General features: G+C 40.8%; 1 long non-coding RNA gene across 1 annotated transcript; it reads right to left on the minus strand.

The window, feature by feature from the left end:
• Window positions 1-291: 291 nt before the first annotated feature.
• LOC140250993 (uncharacterized) lies at window positions 292-10,379 on the minus strand. The gene is made up of 4 exons (XR_011903346.1): window positions 10,247-10,379; window positions 5,415-5,570; window positions 1,308-1,355; window positions 292-410 (listed from the first exon to the last, which is right to left on the minus strand). It is a non-coding gene; the product is annotated as an uncharacterized lncRNA (long non-coding RNA).
• Window positions 10,380-11,404: the final 1,025 nt, after the last annotated feature.

Consider the following 11,404-nt stretch of genomic DNA (forward strand, 5'->3'; position numbering starts at 1 on the left):
CAGATAAGCACAAAAAATAATAATAAATAACTAAAATCATATATCAAACAAAGAAACAAACAAAAACATTGACCCTTAAATGTCCGTAATTAAATCTGAATGGTTCCAGGATGCCACTAAAGTGGCCTGGATTTTCATTCCAATCAGCTGAATAAATAGTTTATGTGTAATAACTTTCAGACTTACTTTGATCAAAATTACCAGCATTAACAAAAAAATACTGTGGTCTGAAACATACGTAAGTATAGCAATATCTGTTACAAATTCATCTGGAACAGCCATAGACACAGGCCTTATTAAATTATTAAATTTCTCCCCAGTTTTCTTTGAGAAAGAGTGGGAAAGAGGTGTCCAAGTAGAAGTCAGTCATGAGTAGGATGTTGGGGAGATGCATCCAGTTGACAAAGGACCTTCAAGAAAAGGTAAAGGAAAAGAAACAGTAAAATTAATCTTATCGGACCCCAGAAGCTCCAGTTAGTTTTGATCAAGTGTTGCCTGAAAAAGGCTATAGACTGTCCATATAAGGCTATGGATGGCAGCGCTCAGGTCACTCATTCAAGCAATGAAACTACTTCAAGGAAGACAGTTATGACAAATACAAGTAGATCAATCATTTCAGTGACACACTCACTGCTTTAGGCTCATTGCAACTTAACCCTGCATGGCAGCAGGAGGCCTCAGGAGTTCTAAATGTGAGCCGAAAGCCCAGCAGTTTCGGAGGTGTTGTGCTGGAGATGGCACGTGTTGGGGAAGCTGTGAGAGTGGAGAAAAGCTGTGATGATGAGTGGGTGCTGGCTCCAATGTGCTCCTGCGGCTTCTGTTACTGTTCTTCAGGGATTTGGCTTGTTGGATTTATTTCTGTGGTTGCTTTCCAATTGTTTCTGGAAATTTCAACACTAGTCTTGATGCTCACTGGCTGGATGTCGGTGGGACTCAAGAAGGAAAAATACAACTGCCTCCAGAGTTTTCAGGAGGGGTGTTACTTTTGGTTTGGTTGTGATTGAATCTGAAGAACATAAGCTTTCTTTTTCTGGTGTGGTAAGAGGCCTAATTGTCATGTTATCCTGTGGTATAAATTTAAAAGAAATACATGCACCTGGAAAAGTGGACAATGACAACCTCAGTATCACCACGATTGTGAATTAACTGCATTCCGTGGATATATTCTATAAAAGCTCACAGGTATACAATTCCAATACAAAACACAGAGATCTGTATTCTCTGCTCTGTTGTGCCCCCCACACATTAAAGACTCTGTTAAACAGGCATTGGAAATTGCAAGCAACGTCAAAATACTACAAACTCACCGTGTCACATGGTGGTCTTATGAATCCAGCACTGCATCTCAGTAAGATCTAGAACAGGAAGAGAGTGAAAAGGAAAAGCAAGGAGATGATATGCTTCAGTCATTCTTAAGTCACCCAACTAAATGCCTTTTGGCAGCACAGCCATTAATCTCCCTTGGCTGGTCTAACCACGGACAGAGGAGATTCAAAGACATGCAGTAAAGTTCAAGGCATTTAATTTCATTTGGTGGAAATTGTATGTAGTTGCTTACATGAGGCTGAATCTTAATGTTTTTTGGTGATTGTTTTATAAATAACCAAGGAGGTGACTGGAGTAATTTCATCTGCAGTACATTCGTATTCAGAGCACTCTGCTGATGGAGAAAGTTAAAGAAGGAAACCAATTATAATACACCCTGCTCCCCCATAAAGACACTCCCAACATTGGAGACTGACTGGCTTTTTGAGAGGAGATGAGGTCAGATCCAAGTAGCAACGAAGTTATTCAGAGTTGAGAAAACATTAGAATTTTAGGGTGGAAATAGGTCAATGTTGAGGTTTCAGATGCAGGGCAACATTCTCAAAGAGGTGAGAAATGGAAAATATTTTCATGGCAATAGTTTGGGAAGGCTGAACAGAAGAGGGGAGAAAAGGTGCAGTCAGAGATGGGGAGGACCTTGAAACAATCAGTGCATAGGTCAGCGTTGAGACAGCGTTGACTGGGAAGGGAGACTTTTGAGAAGAACACAGCTGTAAGGTTTTAAAAACAAGCGGAGGAGGAATGGAGTAACTGGTTTAGTGACCCAGTCAGCAGGGAGTGCTAACAGTAAGAGAAAAGTGAATAAGAGTAATGGTATGTACAACTCCCAAGCAGCTGGCCTTCGCACTAGTCTAACTTTGTCAGAATGCTATTTCCTACCTCTGTGCATGTTGCAATCAGCACATGTCAGAATACTCACAGCAAAAAATACACACTTAATTGCTGGCCAAAAAACGTAAAGTAAAAAGGATTCCTTGAATTAAGGATAGTTCACTGGAACAAAACTATTTGAATAAGAGAAGTTCTGGCTTCCTTTTCCAATAGAGTTATTTTGCAAAATGTAAATCAGTAGCACAAGAAGCCCCTTTTCTTTCCTTTTGCTTTTGTTATACTCATTTGCAAGAGTGCCAGTAGTTCCCAACATTTCCTTACTGTGTTATCTCCAGCTCCACAGAACATCTACTGTTGTAGTGATCTTGATAAGGGCGCAGCTGGCAATGTGACCACTACATATCAGTTGTATGTAACGTGATACTTGTTCTTCCCGCTTACATGGTACAAAAGGCTACTGTAATGATCTTTCCTGTTCTCTGTTTACCAAGCAAATTAAAGATGATCCCACTAGTCCTTTACTTCCTTCCTTCTCTCCATCCATACCTTGGACACCTTGTGCCCAGTGATGCCTATTGCTTCCACTGGGTCATTTCAGGGCAGCTGTTTTCTGCAGCCCAGCCCTGCAGTATTCTCTTGCTTGCAACACAGAGAAATTTCACAGGGAGACATCTGACCAAATGAGAGCATTTTCAGGTGTGGGGCAAAACCAACAATTTTGGTGCTTATTTTGCTCATCATCATTATTCAGAGTAAGGGTGGATGAGCAACTGGATGGCTTACACAGCAAGGCAAGGAGGGCTGGCCTTTCTGTTACAGTCATCCAAATATAGTCTATGCTGACAGCTACTGAAGCAACCCTTATGTAATGGTGCTTCACTGAGTGGAATAAAAGCAGGGGTGAACTCAGCATCACTCCTGTCAGACAGAAGGGAATGGCATACATAAGCCTCCTTCACAACTAGAATTAACAGGTAGCTTTATTGGATGCCTATTTAGAAAGAGTAATCAGTAAATAATTAGCTCCTACAGCTCTCTGAGGGCACACATGTGCAGAGTGCAACCTGAGAAGCTCAGAGCCTGCAGCGTGCCGGGTCTGGGTGGGACTGCCAGACCCTGTTTTGGAGATTCCTGCAGAGTTGTTGCAAACTGCTTTCAAAAGCACTGTATCACAGGAAAGCTCTTTAACTCAGACTAAGGCTTTATCAGGATTACAGCACTATCTCTCTTTCAATGTATTAGCACCAAATAGATTGGAGAAACCCACAGGAACTTTTCACAATTGGAGCTCAAATTTTTCTCTTGGAGCTGCCAAATATGATGGATGTGCTGCCATCAGTTTATTTCAAGCAAAACTGAGAGCCAATTGAGAGCATAGAAACCTGCTGAATTAAATTAATCTCCTTAATGGTATTTAAACTTTGGCTCAAGTAAATATTTTTTTAGCAATTATTATGAAATAGAGAATGATTCATCCCCCAAATAATCAAGAATCACAGAATCACAAAGGTTGGAAAAGACCTACAAGATCACCCAGTCCATCCCATCACCAATAGTTCTCTCTAAACCGAGGTCCAACACAACATCCAAATGTTCCTTGAATACCTCCATGGTCAGTGACTCCACCACCTCCCTGGGCAGCCCACTGCACTGCCTGAGCACTCCTTCAGAGAAGCACTATTTCCTAACATCCAGCCTGAACCTCCCCTGTCGCAGCTTGAAACCATTCCCTCCAGTCCTATCACCAGTTACACGAGAGAAGAGGCCGACCCCCAGCTCACAACAATCTCTGTTCAGGTAGTTACAGAGAGCAACACCCTGAGCCTCCTCTTCTCCAGGCTGAACATTCCCAGCTCCTTCAGCATCTCCTCATATGGCCGGTGCTCCAGAGCCCTCACCAGCTTTGTTGCCCTTCTTTGGAGATGCTCCAGGGCCTCGATGTCTTTCTTGCAGTGAGGGGCCCAAAACTGGACACAGTACTCGAGGTGCAGCCTCACCAGTGCTGAGTACAGGGGGACAATCACTGCCCTGTTCCTGCTGGCAACACTTTCTGGTGCAAAGCCAGGATGCCACTGACCTTCTTGGCCACCCGGGCACACTGTCGGCTCATGTTCAGCCAAGCATCAATCAGTACTCCCAGGTCCATTTCCTCTACAGTCCTCCAGCCACTCTGCCCCAGTCCTGTAGCGCTGCCTGGGGTTGTTGTGGCCAAAGTGCAGGACCCAGCATTTGGTCTCGTTGAACCTCATCCCAATGGCTTCAGCCCAGCTCTCCAGCATGTCCAGATCCCTCTGTAGGGCCTCACTATCCCCAGGCAGATCCACACTTCCAGCCAACTTGGTGACATCACAGACTTACTAAGGGTGCACTCAATGCCCTTATCCAGGTCATCAATAAAGATATTGAAGAGGACAGGGCCCAGGACCAACCCCTGGGGAACGCCGCTCGTGATTGGGCTATGATTAGACAAATGCAGTATTTTCACTTAGGCTTTATGTATACCTTTAATAGTCAGTTTGTCTGTAAATACAGACTTTGCGGTGATCACTAGAATTATTCAGCCTTCTTAGCTTCATAGCTTAATATCAACTTTTTCCCTTCCCTTGGCACCAGTTTGGAGAGGAGCAGTCCCGTTCTCATAGCTCACATTCACAAACAACAAAGCACCACCACCACCAAAGACCTGGAAAACTCTAAAAGAAAACAAATGAAATGGTTTTCCTGGATAATATCCTACACAGTAGTTTCTCAATTTCTCCACTGGAAAATAATCTTTCTTTCAGCTCTTAATTTTCATCTGTGGTTCCTCCTTCCTCAACTTGTTCCCAAAGGAAGAAAAAAACACCTAAATAGCTTGATCAGCCTGGAAGGCTTCTCCCTCCCAGCCTTAAGTCTCTGTATTCTCAACCTTGCTAAGTGTTTCTTCCTTTTTATAACAATACCAGAAGGCCTAGGAACAGGGTGTTGGGTTTGTGTTTTTTTTAACTTTGTTAGATGGGTTCTCAAAATATCATCAAAATGATCTCACAAACACATCACCTACTTCTACATGCAAACAAGTGGGCTGGCTACAGAATTATCAGTGAAAATTCCTTGTCCAGAGGTTCTAATTCTCACTTCTTTTTTCTTTCCTGAATTTGGTCATCAGCATTACATTCCAGAATCCTTTAAAATATGAACCAATGGAGGAAACAAAGTATATAAACCCTGCTGAAAATAGTGAAAGACACTGGTAGACAATAATTACATACACTTACCAATAGCTTGGTCGGTCATACCACAGGAAAAATACTGATCAGCAGGTTATACAAGGAGCTGCCTGTAGCTAGATGTACTCTCATTGTCATTAGGTGCAGGTGACATCAGTCTTGGAGAAAGTTGGCAGTACACGGAGTGGAAAACCCACTACCGCCCTATTTCAGAGGGGGGAAAAAAAAAAGGTGACATCAAATATAGGAATTAAATCCCCAGTTTTCAACACTCTTTAAAGGTAGCTGAGGTATTTTAAGCAGACAGAACGAAAAGACTTGGACAGCAGTTAAATTACTTTAGAAGTTTTTGAAGTATTTTGAAAGTATAAATATAAACCGTTGCAAATCCAAGCTTATTGAGAACTGAGAAGTCATAGCATTGTGGATGAATGTTGTCTGCCTGATGAACTCTGTTCTGCTGCAATGGGTGACAGCACCTGTCTGTATTCTGTTTGAACCCTTTGGTACTACCACAACAGAAACATGTCACAGCGTTATTACTCTGAGGAGCTGCTCTATACCTCCTCAAGGGAAATTTCAAAGGAGTATTAACAACACAAACTACACTGTCTCTAAAAAAATGTATTTAAAAGGGAACGTATTTCTTCTGATGCACAGGACTGGGAAAGCTTGCTGATACACTGTTACAGAAGATGCTGGTATTATTTGCCACCCTGAGATTTCAAAATATTCTGCTTGAGTTAATAGTCTGGAGAAGAGATTCTGGTTGTTGATAGGTGACACAATACATGTGGAAGACATCTGGACCACCCAAATTCCTGTTTAGTTTCTATAATGTCTTGTTCCTTTGTACAGCCACTGATTCCTAAGTTATCACAGCTTTTCAGGCATGGTGCCATAATTGCATCAGTGCTTGTACATTGTCAATCAGATAGGATCTCTGTAAGAGCTTTGACTACTTCCTCTGGGTGCTTTAACAATCCAGGAATTAAAGTTTTCCTTTATATATGTAAACTCCTCCTTAGATATTCTGGATATATCAGTGCTTTTATTATCACTCAGGCAATAAGAAATGACACTGAGCTGATAATAACATGGAGCCAGCATGGCTCAGTTAAGCATCTCCGGCTGGCTTACAAGCAATGAAAAAGAAAAGGACCCAGAAGGTCCTACCAGTTATTCAACTGCTGCAGATGACAGAGGTGATCCATGTGATGGCATGTAGATATCTAGCTGTACATTGGCTGTACCTGGTCTCCTGCAACACAGGGCATGCTCCTGTACCCACTGCCTGTTTCAGGGGCTAAATCCCTTTATGTGCATGTCATATGCCACTGCAACTTCTGTCTTTACTCCCATATTGCCACTACTGCTCTTCTAATTTCCTGAAGTTCAAGAGGTGACTCGGTTGGAAGCAACTCACTGCATTTCTCTGCATAAGAATGTGTATTTGTAAACATAAATGTGAAATGCCCCTTTGCTTATGAGAGCAGCTCGGGCTGATTCACTAAGGAAGTGGTTCTGGAAAGACAACCTTGAGTTACCTCAGCAACAAAAGGTAACAGATAACATTGATCCAATAACAAAAGCTGGCACAGTGCGTGTTGAGAAGTAATTTCATGGTTAAAAATTAAACTGAGAGGCATGATGACTGTGTAGTGTTGACCACAAATTTTCATCTGCTTAAGTATTACATACAGATAACTACAAAACAATGCTTTGTCTTCTTCTCACTGTCTTTGTATGCTGCCGTGTTTGATTATCAAAAGGAAAATATCCTCACAGCAAGCAGCCAGTAGTTGGTTTCATCAGCAATGAAGTCCTGGTGCAGTACATTGCATCAGTGATGCTACAGTCTTCAGAACAACCCAGAATAGGACCGCAATGGGCCACTCCAGATAAAAGCTTCTATCCTAATGGGCTGTAACTTTCCTGCCTTCCATAAAGATGGGAATAAAATGCCACCCTCATTTGTTTCTCTCTCTTTAAAAAACAACAACAACAAAAACCACAAACAAGTAACTTTAAAAATGTCAGGCTGCATAGATACATCTGTACTGTTATTAAAAATAAAGGTGCAGATGTGTGCCTAATACTAGTATATAATTTTTATAGGTATGTGAGATACTTTCTGCTAGTTCCTTCTTCTTAAACTATAATTCTGTACATACCAGATCTCATTCAAAGGCTATTTTTTCAATAGCGAAATTTTCACAAGTCCCAGAAACAGGCAGACTTTGAATTCTTTGTCAGTATTTGCAGGGCAAGTATGAAAGACAGTCACTTTAAAGGATGTCTTTGAACAGCAGGTCAGTTGAGTGATTCACTTCCCGCTCATTTCTACTTGAGTTCAAGTAAGTGAATTTCCTTCTTTTTCTCTTCTTAATCTTTGATTTTCGAAAGATTGGTAATTATTTACCCTTTACTTTGTGCTGTGTACTGCTAACCACGGATTTCTTTGGGGGTTTTTATGTTGCTTTTAGAAAACAGAAGGTGTTAAACCCAAATTAGGTTTTATAACAATGCCATTCTATAACCATCCAATTAGTAGTTCATTCAATGCTATTAATAGCAGCTTCCACATATAAATCATTCAAACCATTTTGTGCAGCGAGACAAAAACTGGCAAGAAGAGGCTTTATATTAGTTATTCACAGAGGCTTTATATTAGTTATTCACTGTCTGAAAAAAATAAATGAACTTAATGGATATATACAAGGTGCAGAGTAATTAATGTACTACCAGTTGCCAGATTGCTGTGTGTTAAGATACTGTTTACCTTTCTGTTCTTCCATATTTTCAGAACAAGAGCAATCTATCTGTTGAAGTACCAGTAGCTCTGGTAGTTTTAGTCCCAACTGTTTCATGTGACAGACTGGAAGAGCAGCTCAGAGTGGAGAGATTATTTGTAAACAAAATACAACCCTGAGTACTGATTAGCCATTGAGCAGACACTGGTCTTTCAGTGAGGATTTGAAGTATGTGAGCCTCAGATATCTATTTTACGTGCATCTCATACAGAAGGATGGCAAAGACAGAGATCAGACCGAGGTGGTCTGAATTATTCAGAAAAGGTGGAATTCTTTGAAGTGTTTTTTCCCAGGAATACTGTCTAAAATTTCACACTGTGTTTCATGTGTTCCTTCATTATCATACTGTAATGACTTCTCCAATGATGATGACCTTTTACTGTAGTTCAGCTGGAATTCTGCCCCACAGTATAACACTGCTTTTCACTGTCCTCTATTTCAGCTATTTCATAATGTCAGCTATTTCTGGGCAGACATTTGTTACACTGCATCCATCTGAGCACAGACACGTATATGGAGGAATCTAAACTCTCTTTTGAAAATCTTGACTGTATTTGCAATCATCAGAAGCTGCTCGAGTTTCTGACCATAGAATCTGATCCAGAACTTTTTGTATGAAGCATTTTCTGAAAGGAGAGTTCAGAAATGATTTCTATTGTTTTTAAAAGCTACTTGGATTTGCAACGTGTGAGCTAGTTTGATCTTGAAATCCTCTGCTCCTGAATCCCAACATGGAAGCACTGAATTCATGAAGAGATTTATTTTCCATGGCCTAACAGCCTTCCACTCTTCATTTCTTTTTATAGCAGATGCCCAATTTGACATGAAGGTGGAGCAGATTTAGCTGGTTACCTGCTGCTAAAATTCTTTCTTATTTACATCAAAGTATGCTGCTATTTCTCCTTAGTTTTTGAAAATAAAGAGTGTCTTTTTTGCATAGAATATCTTGGTATGACAAGCTTTAAAAATGGCTGGCAAAGTAGCTGGATCAGTCAAATGAAAGACATTAAAATGACCGTGACCCACTTTGTTCCATTGAAAACATGTCTCTGATGCTCAGCTAAAGAACCATATATTGCCTGAGTGCTCAAAGCTATTTATATGAGAGAGGATTGCTTTATAAGTGAGGATTCATAGGATCAAGCTAGTATACAAACATCAGAAAAGCCCTGCTGCATCACACCAATGGCACATCTAGCCCAGCACTTTGACTCTCAACAGAAGGAAATGTCATACAGGTGTTGGAATACAGAGCCTGGCTGCTTTCTACAGCCCCACACCAGCCCCTAACCACATGCACAGTTAACTTTTATAGCAGTATACACTATACATGGCATGTATAAATAGCAAAGAAGGCATGGGAAGAAAGCATGGGAAGAAAGTGGTAAGTGTGAAATTTTCCCATTCACCAAGAGTGATATTGTTTCTTAGAAAATGGCTTTTTGCAGGAAGTGGTTCAAAGCACTCACAATTAAGCGGTCTTCTGAACTCACGATACACAGGTAACTTCAGCCAGCTTTACAGCTGTCAGTTTGGTAAAACACACAGACTTATGTAACTCACAGCAGCCACAGTGTACATGTATTTGGCATGCCCTCCTAGACAAGCAAGGTTCTTATTTCCAAAAGTGGCCCTGTATGCCAACCATCGCTAATGGGCTTTTTAGTGGAAACTGCAAGCAATGGGCTGTTCCTCAGATTCAAATATTACTTTCCCAAGCAGCAGCAGCTCAGACAAATATCTTGCAAATGGAAGATGCATTACTTAAGTTTTTGGTGCCTGGAAGCTGGCTTTGTTTGCTATATATACAGCACTGTCAGTATTTCAGAGACAATTAAGAAAATATGAAATCACTCAAGCAGATTTTCGTCTGACAAACCTGCAAGCAAGGGATCAATATGCCCCCTGAAATTCTGAGAGATAGAAGCTTTGTATTTACTTTAACAAACCTGCCAAAGAGTTTAGAAAGGCCTCATCTAGAGCATTAAAGTACACCTCTAACCTGCATTTCTAACTGAACATCTCTGGACATACGAACAACAATGATTTATGAATAAACTTGCCTACCATCTGTAAAGGAACAAATTCATCCATGATGCAAGATTGCCTCTTTACTTCAAATTGTGGAAACAGGACTGATTGCATTGCTGCTTTCACCTTCTCAATCTCAGCTGAAAAATAATAATATGTTTACTTCACCCTGAAACCTCTAACTTGAGGAAAAAGCAGATCCCAGATGATTAATGCAAGATAGTTGTATGTATTTCTTAGCCCTTCCTGCAGTCATTTTTAAGGTTTGCTCTGCTCAAAATGGGAAAAAAGAAAAAAAAGAAAAGGATTAAAAATACCAAGTGTGGGTAATGGTGCTGGCTTCACCAATTACAGCCATTTTCAGAAGCTCAGAGAAACATGTTTCTGATGTGAAAAAGACACATACTAATAATAGTAAAGGGAGGGCTTTCGTTGAGACTTAGATGCTTTTTTTTTCTCATGTCGTGCTGTTCTTATCAAGTAGGGCTTAACAACAGTCCCTGTTATTTTTCCCAATGCAGCACATTTGCTTTGTCTTTCTGACTTTTTTAAGGTGGATGCATGCATTTTGTAACTGAACTGCTTGGACAGGAATTAGCTGCCTCATGCAGAAGGGATACTGTTTTCTGTGAATAGTTTATAAGCAAATGCCATAGTTGAAGTCATGGGCATTACAGATACAGGCGTGTTCACTGGAATCTTAGATCAAACTGAAAACAGAGGCTAACAAAATAGAGAATGGAATTACATGAACTAAGGAGACTTAAGCTGGCAGCACTGCCCAGCTTTTCTAAAGGTTAACCTACAACAAGCATCCTTCTTCAGGGGACATTTTCATCATGTATGAGTTGCAAGGCTTAGGTCAGAGGTAACTGCACAAAATGTAATGGCCTGCTTTACAGAGGCAAAGTAACCTAATGATCGCTTCTGGCTTTAGTAGCTGTGACGAGAGAATTTAAATGTTGCCAGCAGGAAATGGCTTTGTCACAAAGAAGCTGATTTTTTAGGAGAACCTGGTTCAGTTCTGCCTGTGATTAATTGTCAGCCTTCTTGCCAAACCTTCTGGAGAGGTTATCTGCTTGTAGCTCAAAATGTACCTGGTCATCATTAAAACCGAAAGAGCTAATTTAGAAAGACAGCTGCAGGGAACAAATGGGCTCCTGTCTGAAATCCTGGATCAGAGAAAAACTATCA

This window comes from Excalfactoria chinensis, chromosome 4, assembly GCF_039878825.1.
Source record: "Excalfactoria chinensis isolate bCotChi1 chromosome 4, bCotChi1.hap2, whole genome shotgun sequence".
Lineage (NCBI taxonomy): Eukaryota > Metazoa > Chordata > Aves > Galliformes > Phasianidae > Excalfactoria > Excalfactoria chinensis.